Source organism: Polistes dominula, unplaced genomic scaffold (assembly GCF_049000335.1).
Source record: "Polistes dominula isolate Pdom_NZ unplaced genomic scaffold, Pdom_raw_medaka contig_83, whole genome shotgun sequence".
NCBI lineage: Eukaryota > Metazoa > Arthropoda > Insecta > Hymenoptera > Vespidae > Polistes > Polistes dominula.
The window spans coordinates 1,291,437-1,313,212 of NW_028301032.1; the positions used below are offsets into that span (position 1 = coordinate 1,291,437).

General features: G+C 34.0%; 1 protein-coding gene across 1 annotated transcript in view; it reads left to right on the forward strand.

The window, feature by feature from the left end:
• Positions 1 to 6,532: 6,532 nt before the first annotated feature.
• klu (zinc finger protein klumpfuss) overlaps positions 6,533 to 21,776 on the forward strand; it is an 81,376-nt gene continuing 66,132 nt past the window's right edge. Inside the window, exon 1 of the mRNA XM_089174331.1 lies at positions 6,533 to 6,554. The gene's annotated coding sequence lies outside the window, so the exon portion shown is untranslated. The remainder of the gene's footprint in view (positions 6,555 to 21,776) is intronic.

Below are 21,776 nucleotides of genomic sequence, written 5' to 3' on the forward strand. Positions count from 1 at the left end.
TTAATATTATTTTATTTATACTTTAGTTTTATAATTTAATTATATAAAACAAGTTTTATTGTTCAAAGTAAAAAAGAACAAATTCAATTATGGAAAACCTTTATATTTTACATAAATTTTATATTTAAGAAAAATTGTTGATTTTATTTAAAGAAATGTAGAAACACAAAGATGATTTTGAATAATCATGGTCAATGAATGACGTACAAGACGCCCACACGCATTACTGCACAAATAATGATAATTTCACGTTATCATGGTTTATTTATAAATCGTTCAAGAAAGTTTCTTCTCTTTGAGTAGAATTTTATTTTTCTTTTCTACCCTGAATCTTTTTCTTTGGACATTTGTAGATAATTTGACAAATGAAACAATTCTCTAATCTGTAAATTAATAAATCAGTTAATTTATGAAATAACTATATCAAAATCAGTCAGAGTGAGATACTTTAATCAGATATTTGAAATTTTGAAAAAAGAAATACTAGTCAAACCCTCCCTTCACTTCCAACAACTCATCTGAATAAATTGATATTTGATTATTAATAATAATACTCGCAGTTATCAACTGTTCTTATCATTTTTTAGACTTTGAAAACAAATATTGAATAAAACCGTGTTATTTAATAATCTTTGAACCCACCATGTTGACACAACTCTTATCAATTTATTCTATAAATTAACTGAATCTTTTTTAAACATTTGCACACAGGATAACTTAATAAAAATAATAATAATAAATATATATACATAAAATAATAAACAAAATAACAATTTAAATAATAATAAAAGTTACAATTTAAAATAACAAATTATTTATAAATTAATTTATTTATTATTAATTATAATTAATTAATAATTTTTTTATAATAATATGGATAGTTTAAACTTCAATAATTTTAAATTTTGAACCAAAATATGAGGTTGTCGTACAAATAAAAATTAGGTTATGAAATATTTCGAACACTGACCCAAATCTATGACCAACAGGTGGCACTGGACATTAACCTCTATCTTTCTCTTATTTTTTAAATTAATAAATTATTTTATATATAAATTAAAGTAATAGAAAGCTTGCTGTATGCGAATGCAACATTGTGTCAAAGTTTTAAAACAATGAAGGTTAAGTATTGGGGTTGTTCGGATAGTAATTTCTGTTGTATTTTGTAAAAATGAAATTGAGATTAAACTTAGTTCCACCCTAGTTCCCCCTAGGACCACCTAGTTCTACCTAGACCCTTCAAGTGAACATAAAACGTTGAATTTGATAAATTTAACCACTCACAGATCTCACGTGTTGCAATTTATCGATTTGCATCAACTATTTTTGACATAACCTTTATTGTGCTAATAAAAAACAAAATTACTTTGAGAACAACCCAATACCTTTGGAGACTTGAGATTAGACACAAATGGAATTTACATTTTTATATATATATATAGATACATATATGTATATTATTTGACAGGTCTCGAAATTATAATCGGAAAAGGGAATGACTTTTGTAAGAAAGACGTTCGTCTCACAACGAAGATCATCCGTCATTTAATGCAAGAATTGTGCCGGACTAACCGTGACATAAAAATAAATAAAAAAAAAAAAGGAGGAAACACTCGAACCGATATCAAACCGGTTCGCACCTCTCGCCGATTATATGTAAGTCGTGTGACGTATAATCACGGAATGGCGATCTGCGAAAGTAGTCTCATGCACACCACTACCATGCCACCACCATTGTCGCCTTTCCTTCCACGATATATGGTAATCGAACAGGTTGCTGGACGACAACGACTACGATACAACGAGGATAACGATATTGTGTTAGTAGTAGTGATGGTGCTGGTGATGGTGATGGTGGTGGTGGATCCACAAAAATAAAAGTCTCTTACGTGTGTATTTGAAGAAATCGAATCTGTTGTTTTTTCTACAAACAAACAAAAAATAACTATAAACATCCCATGCACATGGTTGAACGAGGATAAAGGAAGGAATGAATGAATACATGAATGAATGAATGAATGAATGAAAGTAAGAAAGAAGATACTCCTGACGTATTCTCGAATCAATTACCACCTGTAATATACCAATGATTAACATATTATATTTAGTTATAATTAATTGCAATTTCCTATGGGGAAATGTGAAGATGTGAATGAGTAATTGTGAAGATATAAGAGATGATATTTTTTTAATTTTTTTTTTATTATGATTCATTTTTTAGTTTTGTTGCAAATCTTCTCATCGTATTTTTGTTTTGTTGGTTTTATTTTGTAAAAGAGACAGTCTCCTTTATACGGTCTTCCTAATTATTATCGAAGGACTCGTGCGTGGGTTCGGCGAATGGGCTTTCGATATATCGGCAGGTACGAAGCTCTCAATATATTGCTTACCTGGGCACTATCGATACATTAATTAAAACATCGGTGCTCGTTCGAGCTTGACAGCGCGCTCACGCCCAACTTCGATCAGTTCAATATATATATATATATATATATAATTTTTTTTCTTACTCTTTCTATCTTGCACATATAAAAATTGATCCACCTTTTTTTCTTATTTCATTCAATCAATTTTTCAGGAGAGAAAGAAAATGTATTTTGGATTCCATGAGTCGTGTGTTCGATGATCTTACCAATCGTTCATGCAAATTAATCCTCCTAACGTTACACCGATAACTCGTTTCACTCAAGAAAAAAAGAACAAGTAAAAAAAAAAAAAAAGAAAAGAGATTCGTTTAATATTACAAAACGTGATCTCCGTAGAGTAGTGGGAAGAATGGTGGAAGGGCAAAGAGTGGAAACGAAAGATTATTCGTACGTTCGAAAGTGAACTTAACCCTTTTCTTTTTTTCATGTTATTTTGTGGTTTATTATATGTATGTATATATTATTATACTGTATTGGATTAAATAACAAATATATGTGAATATATATGGAGACATTTACATATATGTAATATTTCAACAAAATATCAATGTTTTAATTATCAATGAAAAAAAAAAGAAAAATTGAAAATTAATAATAATAATCGTAAATTAAATATTTAATAATTACCTACGTGATTTCATAATTATTTATAAGTTAAGATAATTAATAAAAATCATTTTATTTATTTATAGTTATCGAAAAATAAAAGAAACACACAAACAAACGTTAAGAAAAATAAATTTCTAAACTTCCCCTCTGGTAATTCTCTCACCCCTGGGGGTGAGGGGGTACGTGACAAGTTACGACGTAGAAAAAGAAAAGAAAAGAATGAAAAAAAAAAGAAAGAAAGAAAGAAGAGGGATGTTACCGTTTCTCTTCCATCGAAAAAAAGGGGGTTGTTGCTTTCGAAAGGGAGGAGGAGTGTTCAACATGGAGAGAGCAGCGGGTTCGTTGAGGAGGAGGAGGAGGTAGAAAAATCACGGCGTGGGAACCAGGAGGGAGGAAAGAACAACTCTCACCCTCTTTCTATTTCTCTCTCTCTCTCTCTCTCTCTCTCTCGCTTGTTTCATTCCTTTACTGTACAAGGGGGTTGAATTTTGCGACGTAGTTCAGCTTGTTGCTGAACGCACGCGTAGTTTTCTACCGGTGACATGCGTGAACGGACGAGCACGCATAAAATTTACTTTCACGTGTTATAATATTTTCTTTCTCTTCTTTTTTTATTTTGTTGTTGTTGTCAACAACAATTATTATTACGATATATATCATGCGGGTAAGAATGATCAACCCCTATCTTAACTTTTGAAAATGTGAGCATCGATTTTGACTTCAAACATTCCCCAACCCCCTAATGTTTTTATTGTACCAAACTGAAATTATTGAAAATGTTAAGTGAGTCATGATGGTACTTCAAAACGTGGCTTATTTACACTCTCATTTTTTTCGTTAACAAAAAACAATCAATTTAGGCAATGCATGCTTTTATTCAGTCAGCTGAACAATCATCCTACCGGTAGTCCTTTATGGTAGCAAAACTTTGCGAATTATAGGTTAGAATCTTTCAACATGTTCAATTCGAAATATTCCTGTGTTACCATAATTGTTTTATGTTAGAAACTATTGGGCAATAGCTTGTGACATTACTGTGTGATTTATAATGCATTTGAATAGATAAAATATAAATAAAATAAGAAAATATGTTTAACACGTTCCCGCCAACGCTCTAATTCATGTTTCTCGCCACTAGGCGGCTGCACTTAAAGTTTTTCACTCTATCGGACGGGCCCGATTAATTAATAAAGTTTTCGAAAATAAAGTTGTTCGTAAAATCTTCGGGTGCAAAATGCGATGAGGAAACGGGTGAATGGAGAAAACCCCATAGTAGAAGTACACCGACTGTACAACAAAACTGGACATCATTAACGTCGTAAAATTGCGCCGATTAAGATGGGCAGGTCACGTGGCTTGCACGGGGGTGGATCGAACGGTGCATAAAATACTAATCGGTGTATTGAACGAGGAAAGACCACTGAGTAGATGGGAGGACAATATTATTTCGGGATCTTAAGGAAGATTGCTAATGGATGGGTTAATCTCAGGTATTTATGGCAATGAACTTTCGAGTTCTTAATGTCAATTAATAATTTCATTCGTATTCTTCTTTTCATAGTAGTCTGAAAAGTGGTAACTGAGGTAGCTCACTCTCATCGTTGAGGATGATACACCAGCTGATGGGCTACCTATGTTTCTTATTTTTCTATAACGAATGAAATATTATTTATAGGAAAAGAGAAAAAGATTTATAATTAAAATCAAGCAATCCTAACTTTTTTCTAACTGACAGCGAATTTCCCGCGTAACGACTTCAGAACAAGGTGGGATTAATCGGGAAGGTAGAGGACTCTGGAATAAGGAGTGAGAAAGATAGAGAAATTGTGAGAGAGAAACGAGGGGAGGTCATCCCCTCTCTTAGGAACGCGTTCACCCCCTCCCATGGGGCCTCGTGTCGCGTGTCCCACCTCCCACTCCTCCTACCTTGCTAAGCCATGGTTCGAATGTGTGTGCGCGCGCGTGCACTCTCTCTCTCTCTCTCTCTCTCATGCTACTCGTTCTCGCCACGAATACTATCCTCAAAGGGAAAAAGGACGGTATCGACCAATATCCACGCGCGTTCCCTTCGTCCAATAGTAAATGTGTATATTCATGTATGTGTGTGTGTTAGTGTAAATAGGTGCGTGTGACGAGTGCGGTGGCGGCCGGTTGCAGCAGCAGCAGCAGCAACAGCAGAAAGAAAGAGAAAGAAAGAAAGAAAATACATCGTTGAATGAAAAAGAGAAAGAGGGAGCTGCCGACGCGTCTCTTTGAGGGTGGTTGGAGGGGGTAGAAGAGAGAGGGAGGGGGAGAGCAACACGAGGTGTACGTGCAGAGGAGGTGCACTCACGCATTCGCGCACGCACGCGTGTGCTGTGCTTGCTTCGTGCGATCACAGAGAGAGAAAGAGTAAGGGAGAGTGAGAGAGAGAGAGGGACGAAGAGCAAAGCAACTTCGGAAGAGAGGACACGAGAGAAGAGACGAAGGAGAGAGAGGTGACTCTCCTCGGGGCCTTAGTCGCCGACTGTCCGCTACTACGCGCGGTGTTACACCATCATTCGACCCAAGTGTCCTTCTTCTTCTTCTTCTTCTTCTTCTTATTCTTATCCTTCTTTTATTTTTATTTTCTTCTCTTTCCCTTTTTATTTCTTCTTCTTCTTCTTCTTCTTCTTTTTCTTATTCTTCTCGTGCGTTGATCTTCCACCTACAAATCTTTTTCACATATTTTCTTCTCATCTTCTCTTCCTTTTTTCTTATCTATGAATAACGTCATATATATATGTATATGTATATATATACATGTGTATTGATATAACATATATCTATTTTCTTTTTTAACAACTTGACTTTTTCTCTCTCTCTCTCTCTCTCTCTTTCTGTGAGACTATTTCTCTGAGATTTTCTTACGTGTTATCACACCTGTTGCTGTTGCACGTTCCTCACAGTCAGCTTCCGTTTTTCTTCCTGTTCTTCAAAACTTCTGAAAAAGAACATCACAACCACATTCGTATTTTTTCGGCGCGAAAAGTTTGGTTAATGATACTCGCGATTTGATGATAACATTCATCATCATCATCATCATCATCAACACCACGTGGATTCGTTTTTTTTTTTTTGAACACGTCAATTGATTTTGTGACGACAGATTGTTAAAGAAAGACAACAACAATCATTCACTTACTTCATCTCATTGAATTGAATGAAATTGACAGTTTCCAGTGACAGTTTCTTGGAAAAAAAAAAAAAAAGAAAAAAAAAACAAGAAATTGAAAACTTTTGATCTTGTGAACTGTTTTTATTATTATTTTTTTAATTATAAAGTTTGATAAGAGTGTGTTTTGTTATAACGATCAAAACTAGTTTAATGGTGAATATATATATATATATAACTATGGTGATTTGGCGATGATAATTCGATTTTATGGAATCCATTGTGAAAGATAGAAGAAACTTGATTATTATATTTATGATAGTTAATTCGTCGCCACGATTGAACGACCGTCGACGAGTAAAATCACGCTGCCGTCTAAGCAGAAGGTGAGTTTTTTATTTTCTAATTTTCTAATGTATAAACAATTAAATTTTATTTTAAAATATCTTAGAGAAAATATAACAATATTTACAGGAAAATTAATTCATGCGAATTTAGTATCATTGTTCATTAAAGTTTAAGTTCATAAAGTATCAGTGTTCATTAAAAAAAAATAACAAATAAAAAGTAAACTAATGGTGAAAAATTGTATAGGAAAAAAATGACCAAAGTATGAAATTAAATAATTAAATATAAATTGAAATATTTATACAAAAATAAAACAATATTTACCCAATAATAAATTGATGCGAATTTAGAATCATTTGTTCATTAAAACCAAAACAAGTAAACTAATGGTGAAAACTTTTATAGGGGGGAGAAAAAAATACCAAAACAATTTGTAATAAGATAGATAAAAAGAATCATCTATCGTACCAACATATAAACGTTGAAAAAAGTATAATATACAAACATTAGTTCATATCACAGTATACGTAAAAAAAAATATCGTGAAAGTTAGTTTGCTAATTGCTTTAAGATGGGGGAGTAATGTCAGATTAACGAGTTAAGACATCATTAAGAGAAAAGAAAAAAAAAAAGAAAAGAAAAATGTCTTCCTTCCCAGCTTATCGAGAATCGTTAAGAACAAGTATTAAAGTCTCTCTCCTCGAAACGATCTATCTCATTCTCAATCATGCTTGTATTTATTAACCTTTTCACCGTTGACAATTAAATCACGCTTTGTTCTATTCCATTCCATCACGATGGTGTATGTATGGTTCGTGTAATGTACACATATAAATACATATATAAATACATATGTATACTTTAACATTACGACGAATCAGTGTAGACCGTTAACTTTACGATTTATCCAATCTTTCTTGAAATGCATTCTCACTTAAGGTAAAACAAAAGGTAGGAAGTGGGGGGTGGGTGGGTGGCTGGTGATAAAACTTGTATGATTTTATTATGTGTTATTTTTTTAAATTATATTTTTAATTTAATTATTATTATATTAAATATTATTATTATATTTATTTATTCACATTTGTATAATAATTACATATAATTACGCATACGTTTATAAAAGCAACAAGTATGTTACTAGATAATATTACTAGATAATGCTACTAGTAAATCTACCAAAGATATCATTAATATTATCTAGAATAAATCGATATATACACAGATGCTACCAAGAATACTAAGTTGGCTTATACGAATCGATGATTGTGCATACCTTTCAGGTAAATCGAACTACCGTTTAAGCTCCTCGTAAAGTCGTATTAGTGGTGGCGTTAGGATAACGCTTCGTGTATCACAGTGGGGATAAAATACGAGAGATTTTGCTAGGAAGGAGAACATCTTCGAAAGAAAACCAAAATGATGATGGTCGTGGTACTTCGAATGATCAAGAATAGGACGATCGAGTTTCCTGTTTATTTTTTTTATATATATCTTGTCTTTACAAGTACTGTACTGGGCAAGAGTTAGAAACAACTGTGTAAATCATGGAATAAAAAAAAAAAAAAAGAAAAGAAAAAATATAATAGAGAAAATACGTGTGAGATAATGGCAGGACAAAGGAGATAGGAGGAGTGATACGACAAACGCATAATAATAGTACTTTCATAATTCACCCGCAACTTGATTCAGTCAGTTTCTTACATAACACGTGTGTCTGTCTCTCTTGCATGCATTGACACCAAACGTCCTAAGATACCAACTCCGTAACTTCCATTCTTGATATACCTTTACGTTTAACTTTTACGATGGTGGTCTCTCAAGTAAGGGAGGGGAGGTACACTCTAAACAGGAGATGATATAAATTTCAATGTTTTATCGTCATGATCGTGAAACCGTGAAATCCGGTGAAAATTCTTTACCATAAGGAAGAAGGGGGGTTGGGTTGGGGGGAGGGTTGTAAGACAGTTGATATGTATCATATATATAAACGCTTTCACCCGAAACTTTTCACTTCTGTCATTGCTATAGTTAAAACGTCTTATTTTCCATAATTATATTCGATGATCCACCGATTCGATAAAATACTCGGACAATACTTGAATATTTGATTTACTTTGTGAGTACGGTTAGAATATAAGTACTTACTAGAAAAAAAAAAAAAATAGAAAAAAAATCAAACTTTACACAAGTTGTCTTACTAAACTCAACTCGTATCTAACCGAAAGAAGAAATTCTTGACCTCGGTAACAACACTCCTAACCCCAGTTGGATATTCTGATTGCATAGCAAATAGTAACCGATGGTGTCTACCGGTCGTCCTCTTCCCCTCCCCCTCCCCTCCTCCCCCTCCCCCTCCCCCTCCTCCCCCTCCCTCTTACTCCTTTCAACCCATTGCATTCGTTATATCATTTTATATACAACTATATAATCGTGTTTGTTCTTATAACCCCCAATACAGTAATGTTGTGTTCATTGAAACGCATAATGCACATGAGTATACAAAAAGTTAAAGAAGATGAAGATTTTCAATTTGAACATGTTTAGATATCAACTAGATTCATGTGTCGTGTGTGGATATTCTTTGTCAGATCACGTAGAGTACAAAAAAAAAGAGAATACATAACCTATACATACGTCTTACGTATACATCAGATAAATTTCTCTTGGCCTAGTTAATGATAGATTAGAATGATTGCTATTTTATTATTGTTGTTATTTGTTGTTGTTCGTTTTAATTTGACAATACGGATATGTAGGAATTTTGAGCTAAGTGTGGCGCCCTCGTTTGATAGCAAGTACCGTTTTGTATCGTCAGAATTGAGCCACAATGACTATAGTTGTCAATATAAACATAAAATATATATAAATATAAAATCGTGCTATTTTTCCATGACGAGTATACTATTGTTGTTGTTGTTGTTGTTTGTTTTGATTGGCAATACGGATATGTAGAATGTTAACCTGACTGTGGCGCCCTCGTTTAATAGCAAGCACTGTTTTGTATCGTCAAAATCGAACCATGACAAAAATACTCTAAATATCTTGAAATTTGAGAATATATATTTTGTTTTACTTAAAAATAACAATTTAAATAACCAATGGTCATTAGTTTATACGAATTATGAGTATATTCGTCGATCATAGTCTTAAAAGCCACCATGTTGATCTTGAAAAGCCACCTATCGACAAAATTTGCAATCATTTATCAATATCTGTCAAATGGAATAAAAAGCAGTGAATATTTTTGATTTTATTTTGTTGTTTTTTTTTTTTTTACGAGTTGTCGTTTCAAGAAGAAGAAGAAGAAGATAAGAATACTTAGGGAAAACGGAAAGTGATCTATGATGAAGGTGTAGGTTAACTTCAAAGAAAATCCGCGTTGGGTATAATCAAAGGGAAAAAGAAAGAGAAAAAAAAAAAAGAAAAGGATTCGCGATAACGTCTGGAAAACAGACTCACCGCCGCATAGAAATTCACCATAGACGACGTATATCGGCGGAACCACGAGCTTGGTATACCAGTAGCATAGCAACTAGTGGCTGGGATGTGTTCCCGACCTTATGTACACGCCATATATCACCACACGTATAACTCCTCGCGTGCTACCCGAACTCGTTCGTCGAAATACCACCTATATATAGATATATACATATATATATATGTATAAATACACATAGGTATTCTTTCCTAGTAAGAACCTATATTCCTGACAGAGAGAGAGAGAGAGAGAGAGAGAAAAAAAAATGTAAAGAAAGATACGTGTAGGTGTGTGAATAAACGTACGTGTTGTCCCCTAGAATTCAGAGAGAAAAAAAGAGAGAGAGAGAGAGAGAGAGAGGAGAGACAGATGCTTAGTGCACACGCATTTGCGTACTCGACACGCGAGCCAAGCACCTCTTTTTATTTTTTTTATTTCCTTTTTTTTCTGACAAGAGAAGAGAAAAGGGAAGAAAAAGGAATCGTAGTAGGGCTACTACTGTCGTAGGGTTGGTTGACACGCTTTAACAATCCATTCTCTTTTAGGTAGTACTACTTCACTTCAACTCTCCTTTAGAATGACTTAAAATACGTTCATTCTTTTGTCAAATGATTAAAGAGTGTGTGATATTATTATTGTTGTTGCTATCTATCTAATCTGTATAAAAATATCGTATTGTTTGAAAGTTGGATTTAGTTGAGTAAGTGAGGGTTAGTATGATTTGTTCTAAACTCTTCTTCTTCTTCTTCTTCTTCTTCATCGTGAATGATTTTTTATTGAACAGTTCCTTAGATAAATACCCCCGACCCTAAAAAAAAAAAAAAAAAATAGAAAGAAGAAAGATCACCCGAAAGGGAAGTCATTCGAGCACGTGCGCGAATAGTAAAGAAAAAGGTAGAAAGAAATCGCTAATTCGATCTTTCTAACGTAACAGCAGCTGTTCTGTTCTCTTCTACTCTCTAAACACTACCCGTCGGTAAAAAAGTAACGCGAGAAGTTAGAAAAAAAAAATAAAAAACCTCTCTACTTCTTCTAGTAGCAAAGAAGCCTGAGGTTAGCAAAAACGAACGGGGATAGCTACCCAGACCAGACAGACAGACAGATAGACAGTCAGACAGACAGACAGACAAACGCAAGTAAAGAAAAAGGATTTCTCTTTCTCTTTCTATTTCTTTTATTTTGTTCTCTCTTCTTTTTGGCTTTTGGTCGTAAGATTACAACGGTGGTGGTAGCAGCACGTGCCCCATTGAAGAAAACGGGAAGGAAGATGGGGAACCCTATAACCACCCTCGTAACTTAAACTAAGCTAATCCCTACCTCCTTACCTATGCTATTCAAGGCATGACGAAGCAAGCTCCCTTTTGTAGTCCACCTTGGATCAGAGCCCTTCTCTTTCTCCACCTTCTACTCGATTCAATAGCTTCTTCTTTTTTATGTGTGTGTGTGTTTTTTTTCACCACCCTCTACATTCCCATTTTTCTCTCTTTCTTCTCTTCATTCGTGTTCTCTCACTTTTCTTTTTTTTTTTTTTTTATCACTCAATCAAAATCACAGGAAGTTGCAACGATTTCTTAGTGACCCTTTCTCCCCTCTTCTTTGAATGTTTTTTAATTCCCTTGAAAAGTGTCACCCTATTGAAAAGAGAAAGAGATAAATAAAGGTTTTGAGTATAAATGGGGAAGGGGAAGGGGAAGGGTTGTAATAAACGTAAATGATGAAGAATACTACTCGTGTGTAATGATAGTACTTATTTTACTCGTTTATTCATGTACAAGTATGAGTAATGACTTTGAAATTGGATCGGAACTGAAAAATGTTGGGACATAGAGAGAGAGAGAGAGAGAGAGAAAGCAACACAGCATCAGCAACAGATGGAAAGTTGTTGTAACACGCGCGTGCAAACGGGGGCTACCGTGTTAGAGATAGAAATCATAACCAGCTCGTATTCCTATATCCGTATCCTCTTTCTTCTCTATGAAAGCTAGTAGAAAATATGAAATATAATAATAAAAAGAATTTGATAAAAAAAAAACAAACAAAACAAAAAATTTATAATGCGTAGGTAGTTGTGTAGAGTAGTACATCATCGATTTGTTAGCAACTTTGTTTTCGTAGTGGACACTACGAGAAAAATTGATCGTCGCGTGCGTGTTAAGCTAAACCTTGAGTTAGGGTGAGGGGTGGGAGGAAGACTTGACTATAATAAATCAGAAGGAAAGTTTAGGATAGTTAGAACGTTTACACGCCCTTCGGAACCCAACGGGATTCCATTTACCAACGTCGCAAAGAATCGCTTTTGCAGGATTCTTCTTTTTCTTCTTTTCTTTTTTGACTGCTCGTGCGCCCTAGGACTTTAAGAAGACCCTTCTTTCTTTCTCTTTCTATCATCTTCTTTCCTAAGGAAAAACGTCTTAAGAAATAAAAGACCACCCGTCGATTTTGTTTGGTCCATTTAAGATCGGTCACAATAACTAACACGCCTTGAAATCACTTAGGATACTATCGTCACTGACTGTGTTGCTTGACCATTGTCCATTCTAAGTTACAACACAATGACAGTTGGTGGGATGTCCTTGGGTTTAAAGGAAATTTACCGACAGGACTAATTTCTAACCCCAGATCATTTTTCATTATTTATTTGGGAATGGGGGTGTTGAATGATCTGACATTTTTTTTTTAAATAACATAATTAATTTGTGAACAATTAATTCAATATTATCGTGACGATAATTGGAAGAAAAAAAATTGAATTAATATTTAAACTTAATGAGTTTCATTGAAAAAAAAAGAGATTTAGGAGATTGTGGGGGTAAACTTTTGGAAGGAACATTTTGCGTCGGTGCCGTTGAATGTTACGAACTCGCAAAGCATAAGAACCGAAGAGGTGACTACTTGCCTCAGGGTCTGGTGAGTGGGTATAGTAACAAGGCTTTATTATGGGTAGTGAAATTAAAGTGTAACGTGCAATTACGCGTCAATTCTGTCAACATGCTACTTCGTAACGCCGCCGTAGGACGCCTTTAAGTTCTTACAGCCTAAATGCGTCATTTACTTTGATACGCGTCACCGCGAATCACAATGAGCGTCACGTTGCAAATTCTTTTCTAAGGATTTACCATACACACGTATATAACACATACATATTAAAAAAAAAATTGCACATTCTTAAGAACATATGTTTCTACTTATTCACGTAGTGCAATGAGAAACAACCTAATTAAAATAAATATATATATACACACACATACAGTCAGTTGAAGATTATTTTTATTCTGAATTTTATAAACTATATTTGTTAAATTTTATGATAATAATATATTGATTTCATTTTTTTGTTTTAAATTATTTATATTAAGTGTATAATTTAACTAATTTACTCTGAGTTTGACATGTATACTCGTCACGCGCAAAACAATGATTATTTGCTATTATAATTAGAACATTTTTACAAAACGAAACATATTCTTTAATTTGAAGATTAGTAAGAAGAAATTGAAGATTTTTCAAGTACTATTTTTATATTTTTATTTTTAGATTTCATTTTATTCTCAAAAAATGAGCAATGTTAACCTCAAAACTCGTCATAGGTTGATTCTAGTGACACACAGCGGTGCACACTTTCAAAATGAAGCTCCACAGTTAACTGGTTAAAAAAAAAAATGTCATCAAACATTGCTTAAAATGTACCACGAAATTGGTTGTTTCCTTTCTGATGTACACAACGATGAACCAAATAAATGGCAGACGAATATCGATCGTATTTAAAACATGAAAGAATAATACACAAAGTTGCTTTTAGTATGTTTATTGCACCCTAATACGGAAAGAACAAATTGAGAGAGAGTAAAGACTACAACGCACAACCCCCTGCAGCTTTGTTACGTTCCCATTGTGTTTCTTGGTAGAAAACGTATGACAAAGAAAGTGAAAAAGAGAGAGAGAGAGAGAGAGAGAGAGAGAGATAGAAAAAGTAAATCTAAAAAGTACACACGGTGTAATGCACCCACGTATAAACCACATACACGTTCTTACACACATGTATCATATGGGGTTGGGATTGGGGTTGGGGTTGGGGGAGTGAAGGGGAGAGTTTAGGCAAGCTGCAACAAGCAAAACTTCGTCATAACGGTCGTCATGCTCTCTTCTCGATGACTATGACTACTATAACTATGATCAGAAATACGGGCGACAAGACGTCCAAGCAAGCAGCCCCATTATTGCTTACAGAAAACGACAATCTTTATGGGAGATCTTATATCCAAGTCCCTATGGGGGTTTCCCCGTGGCGCACGCCCAAGGAGAAAGATGAAAAGAGAGAAGAAGAAGAAGAACATGGGGATGATACTTCTTGCCTTGTGGTTTTTGACTATTTCTTTTTTTTTCTTTCGTTTTGTTATTCAGTCACAGTAATATTATCTTTTCATCTTTACTATCTTTCTTTTATCTTTTTTCTTTTTCTTTTTCTTTTTTATATCTTTCCCTTTCGCCGGCTCGTAAATCTCTTTGGGTGTTGAAACTTTCTTAGATGAATTTTGTGAACACTAAAGAAAAGAAAGTTGTTGTTAACGTTTAATACATCGTGTGTTAGTATTTATTGTTTATTAAATGGTTATTTCGTTACTAAGTATAGTTTAAAATATAACTATGATCGAGATAAATAGATTTTTTATTTATAATATTACTAGCCTGAGTCCCACCATGCCTTACTGTAGCTCATGTGAACCAAAATGTAACGTTGTTGTATAAATAAAGGTTAGGTTATATTTAATTTTTTCAAGCATTCATCGAAATCTATGACCAACAGATAGCGCTGGACACTTATCTGTATCTTTTTCTTTATTTTTCAAATTAATTAATTAATTGGTAAATAAATTAATTTAATAAAAACCTAGTTGTTTGCGAATTCAACGTTGTTTCAACATTTCAAGACAATTAAGGTAAAGTACTTTTAAAAATTATAGATTAAGTACAAATGAAATTTACATTTTTATATATTAGGTGTACAATTTTACTTTCGTTATTTTCCTACAGATGGCTCATAAAAAAAAATGGCGGGAACAAATCTGTACACCTATTATACAGACAGTAGTACCAAAAATTTGAATTTAATCGAAAATAATATAATTAATAATATAACAAATGATACAAAAATTAGGGTTATGTTTAAGTAAGAATTTTATTTGAAAGAAAAAAATGTAAAAAAAAAAAACAAAAAGATATTATTATTATATTTTATATATAAATATATTTTCTCTTTCTGTTTCTGAACGCATAGGGGGGTAACGTTGTATCCCAATGATATTACTTTTTTATTGGTAATAAGTTTTGTACCTGATAGATACAACCAGAAGAAGTGGTTCGCATCGTTCGGTTTCGCGTCATTAATTTACGAACACGCTGGTGTATTAGTATTGGTGTATACTAGTACTAATACAAGAATATCATCTACGTAGGATTATTTAGCTGTTAAACCGGAAGGTTCGCGAACCCCTAGCGTTCATCAAATTCCGTGCTCTGCGATGCGTTCTCTCCACCACCATCACCACCTCCACCTCCTCCTCCTCCTCCTCCTCCTCCTTCTTCTTCTTCTTCTTCTTCTTCTTCTTTTTCGTTGGATGCTAGGAGGTACTCGCATCCTTCTTCGGTGATGCTGTGTGCTGGGTTGCTACCGTCGTTCGTTCGTTCGTTCATTCGTTCGTTCGTTCGTTCGTTACGGTTACGAGGAAATCTTTCTCTCTATAGGGGTCTCGTAAACGAGAGTAGGCAACAGGTGGCAAAGAAAAGAAGGTGCCATGTACGTGGGAAAAGCGTAACCAACGAGAGAAGATTTCCTTTATTGGAAACTTTCAAGAATAATTTCAACAGGGTTTTACGTTTCTTAAACGTTTCTTACCTTAACTTCGATTAAAATTCTTTTCTCTTTTTTGTTTCTATTATTTTTTTAGATTTAATTTTAATTTATATTCAGTTTAAGCTAGCCAAAATTTGTTACAACCAAAAATAAAATAAAATGAAATAAAATAAAAAGGATTGAGATATAAATAATAATATTTTATTAATAAAATATATTTAATTTAAATTTAATTATTAAATAAAATAGTAATTTAATTTATTATTAATATAAATAATAGAATATATTTAATATAAATAATATTATTATTTAATTAATAAATTAAAGTATTAATTTAATATAATTGAAATAAATTTACTTAATATATTTAATAAATAAATTTAATTAATTTAATATACGATATTATTAATATAAATAATATATATATATTTTAAAAACAAATTTAATCTCATAATATTAAGGATTGAAAAAGTCTAGTTTAATTTACATTTAATTAACGTTTTGTTTTATAAATTAGATCGAAATATCGTACGATTCGTGAAACTAAAGAAATTAATGGCTGACATACAGGTATCGTCTTTTCTCGATTGGATTTGACGAGGTAGAAAAAGAGAGTAGGTGGTGGTAAAAAGAACAAGATAGTCACAGGATTTCTCGTAATAAGAAGAAGTAGGCGGTGTACTTCGTTGATACGTGGAACCAATCGTTCGTCTCGTTTCCTTCTTCCGAGTGACTCCGATCAACAAACAACGAACGTTTCCTCTCTCGTTCAGCCTTCACAGGTGAGAGGCGGCGAGGTATCACAGTCATCGGTCTCTTTAAACGCTTCTCGTAGCTTGTTCTAACTTTTGTGAGTTAATTTATATATTCATATATACAATTCATACACATACACACATATATATATATATTTATCATTGCTCTGTTTTGAACGAGAATATCGTGAAAGAAGTTCATTAATTGGCTGACGTTACTAAGAAAACGTACGTCATGTGTGAGTGTGTATGTATGTGTGTTTTTTACTACTATTTCTTGCTCCCTTTTTTTACTCTTCACCCCTCGGATTTATCGAGATTCAAAAAGGTACGATGGTTGAGAAGAGTGGGGGTTTTCTCTCATTAGGATTTACCCCTACCCAACAAAACTACCTTTACGAACCGGCGTAAAGTAAATGAGCAGGTGCCTCTGGTATGTGTTTGCCCCGCCTACGCTTTCCACTTGCTTTCTCTCTCTCTCTCTCTCTTTCTCTCTTTCTCGTATTCTTTTTCTTCTTCTTCTTCTTCTTTTTTACGTTGCTTCAACATCGACGACTACGATGTCTGGTGTCCCCCCTTTCTTTTTCATATCGAGATAACATCGTTGGAAAAACGTAAACTTGATGTATCATCTGCCTAGTGTAACCATAGGATATCTATATATATGTTCACGTATGTGAGTGTATATATTTATGGTAGATTTATCATAGGTTAAGAGTCCAGGAAGAAGAAGAAGAAGAAGAAGAAGAGGAAGAAGAAGAAGAAGAAGAAGAAGAGGAAGAAGAAATCGGCTTTCCATTTTGTTCAAGCTTAGGACGAATGCATTTAGAATGCACATTAGGTATGCTAACGTCGTAATTCAGATCGTATGTGAAAGTACATATATACACATATGTTTAGATCATCCCATTAAGATATCGTAAAGTTATTGACACAGAATAAATCGTATAGGGTGAAAACATCAGAAATCATGTGCCAGAAATTCACTAATATTCTCTTTTAATGTTACGTTTGAACCTTACGAGTTCAACCCTTGAGTAAAGTGTCTCTCATGATGATGAGTTGAGACCTTCTCAAGGCTAACTGGAAATCATAAAAATAGAAGATAGTTTTGTAGAGACTAAACGAGCTATATTATATATCCGAGAATGAAGAATTCTCAGAGTTCTAGACACTTCTAGGAGAAGGAGGAGGGTGTAGAAGTCAGCAAAGTGGTCTGTCTCTTTGAGAGAGACACAGAACAAATGCGAATATTTTCTTATTTTTTTTTTTTTTTTTTACTTTGTATTGGCAGTAAAAACTATGCCGTGCTTCTTCCTATACCTTATGACCATATAGACGTTTCATGTATGTATGCGTAAGTCTACGTATGTACGTGGTCTCGCGCGAACCTTCGTGTTTGCTTAAAATCTTGACGCATGACCGTGCGACTACGTACGAGAAGGAGTCTCTCTCTCTCTCTCTCTCTCTCTCTCTGTTTTCAGGACTTGAACTAACTTTCAAGATAGAAAGCTTACTTAGTTTTTTTTTTTTTTTTTTTAAATGTACTCTGAGATGTCTATTTGGTTTTTTTTTTTATATTAACTTATAACCTAATGCATTCTAGTTTTAAATTTGGAACAGGTTATGTGTTGAGGGAAAGGTGTTGTAAAGATGGAAATAACAGAGGACGAAGTTTTTTTATTAAAAATGAAATATAAAATTTATTAAAATTATCTAATATTGTTTGATAAACATTTTGATTATTTTGTGAATTTATTTTGATGAATTTTAATTAGTAGAATTGATAATATTGTATAATATAATAAATCAAAGTTAAAGAAAGTAAAGAAGTATGTGTATGTATGTGTGATTTTTTTTAAGATAAAGGAAAGAATATGAGGAAGATGAAGAAGAATAAGAATAAAATAAGTAAAGTTTAAGTTTGTTTAAGATACACCTCCGCGTTTATCCCGAGCTTGGTGAGTCAACGTAACTTTAAAACGCGTAGCATAGTCGTCGGTTCACCATAAGAGAGAACAAGTGTCATCGGCCGTCCTTCGTTCGTTCGTTTCTCGCAGTATCGGCGACCTTAACTTACTCGTCCTTTCCTTTTAACATAGGAAAGAAAGAAATAGAAAAAAATATAGAAAGGAAAGAAAGAATGAGTCGTCTTCGTCTCGCAGTATGTAAATACGAACAACGAAGATGAAGAAGAAGAAGAAGAAGAATCTTCTGTTCGTTGGACCAACCAACCCAACCAACTGAACTGAACCCAACCCAACCAAGAACCGACCGACCACGGTGCATCGTATCGTATTCTGCCGCCATTTGTCTTCGCGATCCCGGATTACGTTACCACGATGATACACGATGACATTTATTTTGGGATTTGTACGGGTCTTCTCGTATCATCTTCTTCTTTCTTTCTTTCTTTCTTTCTTTCCATCTTTCTTTCTCACTCACTTATTCTTATTCTCATTCTCATTCTCATTCTCATTTCTCTCTTTCTATCATCCTTTCGTCGGAAACGATACGATCCCTTTTCACGAGAAGAGAGTACGATTATTATTACGCGAGAGAAAATAAAAAAAAAGAAAAAATAACAAAATGAAGCCAAGAGTAGCAGCAGCACACAGCACGATCGAAGTATCGTCAATAAATTTATTTGGAATAATGGAGAAGTACCCGATGGAAAGGGGACGATAAATCGTTACGGAGACGGGGTAAACCTTAATTGCTTTTACGAGCGTTGTGTACCTCCTGTCCCTTTTTTGAGAAGTCATTTTCACTATGGTATACTTCGTTTAAGTTATCATCAATGTTCAATAATATTTTCTTTCTTATTTTTCATTGCATTTTCAAAGTTCCAATATTAGGCACATTCTCAACTCATTATTATTATTATTATTATTATTATTATTATTATTATTATTATTATTAATATTTTGATTGAACATTAAACTTTTTATTTGTAATCTATGAACGAATGAAGATGAATATCTATCGATTGCGTGAAAATCGTTTAAAATGACTCGCAGATGTTATAAAGTAAAATAACGGGTCCAATTCCTTGGTGGTGGTGGTGGTGGTGGTGGTGATGTGGTGTGGCATTGGCCAAGACAAGAAAATAAAAAGAGAAAAAGGGAACGCGTGGCAAAGATCAAACAGCTGGATCATCTCGTGCGTGCACGCCTTTAGGTAAGGATCTCTTTCTTGCGGACAAGAAAAAAAAGAAGGTGGGGTACTTCTCAGGCTTGGACCCAGGTGTACCATCAAACCGTCGTAAGCTCTCGAGGGCGTGTGTGACAATAAGCTCAAGAGAACACGCGCACGTGGAATATCATTTCTTACGTTGGTATGATCGATGTAACTATTAACCCCCCTCCCTCCTTCCCTCAGCCCCCTTCCTTATGTAAGAAGAAACTTTTAAATTAAATATGGGTGTCGTTACTTTTTCATTTTTTACTTTTCACATCAAATTATTATTAATATAATTTAAATAATATAAATATAAATAAAATATTGATGAAACAGAAAATATGTTCATGGGTTACTTTATAAATTACACTTTCGTATTTGTCCAGTTTTTGTGTGTGTGTTCGTAACTATAAAAGATGACACGTGTTGCGTGGGTATCACCTAAAGAAGGAGAGATACCAGGGATTGGAAAGTGCAACGGGTTCTTCTTATTCCTAGGAGGAGTAGGAGGAGAAGGAGGAGGAGAAGGCGTTATATATCCCGACTGGCAGAGAGACTCATTAAGGCTAATGACGCGGATCGCGCAATTATTCCAATAAGAGGTGGGCCCACCTTCTTTCCTAAGTTCGAACCGAACCTATCAATTTGTTATAATTATAACGGCGATTATTACGTTCTCTCATCTACTACTACTACTACTACTACTACCACCACCTATCTCTGTACGCACTTACCAAATTACACGTCTCGATTCTACGAACGTCATGAGAGCAGAACGTAAAAGCATCACAAGCCTTACCTACATTGGAGGAGGAGGAGGAGGAGGAGGAGGTGGAGGATGTTCTTTCACAAGGGGTTATAAGAAAAAATAAAAAACCTGCCCTGAAAATAGCTTTCTCTCTTAACGATATGATCCCAACCATCTATAAAGATTCAATTTTTTTTTTTTATTCATTTTATCATCATCATCATCATCATCATTATCATCTTTTCTTTCAACTACCAACGAGAGTATCGATTATATTCAAATGAATAATTAATATTAGGAATGATGAAATTACTATCTCGTATAATATTTAATGAAGAACTTAAGAAAAGAATCAATTTAGGCAATGCAAAGGACAATCATCCTACCGGTGGTCCTTTTTGGTAGCAAAATTTTGCGAATTATAGGTTAGAATCTTTCAACATGTTCAATTAAAAATATTCCTGTGTTACCATGACTGTTTTATGTTAGAAACTAGTGGGCAATAGCTAGTGACATTACTGTGTGATTTATAATGCATTTAAATAGATAAAATATAAATAAAATAAGAAAATATGTTTAACATGTTCCCGCCGGTGCTGTAATTCATGTTTCTCACCACTAGGCGGCTGCACTTAAAGCTTTTCGCTCTATCGGACGGGCCCGATTAATTAATGAAGTTTTCGAAAATTAAGTTGTTCGTAAAATCTTCGAGTGCACACCACAATGAGGAAATGGGCGAATGGAGAAAACCCCATAGTTGAAGTACACCGACTGTACAACAAAACTGGACATCATTAACGTCGTAAAATTGCGCCGATTAAGATGGGCAGGTCACGTGGCTTGCATGGGGGTGGATCGAACGGTGTATAAAATACTGATCGATATACCGAACGGGAAAAAACCACATAGTAGATGGGAGGAAAATATTATTAGGATTGGGAATGGATGGGTCAATCTCAGGTATTTGTGGCAATGAACTTTCGAGTTCCTAATGGCAATTAATAATTTTCAGATAGGTGAACGGGGAATGTATTTGCAAATATGCAATATGCGACACTACAACAAAACCTTAAGGATTACAGGCAGTTTTTTTTGTCTTCTTCTGTTAAAGGAGTAAAATAAGAAAGAAGTTTAATATATTCATGACACGCGAGTGCCTAAAATAAATCGTCTTAAGTATATACCATACGTTTTTACGGTTCTACCTAACCCATCTGGACATTAGTAGTAGGATGACCGATGACG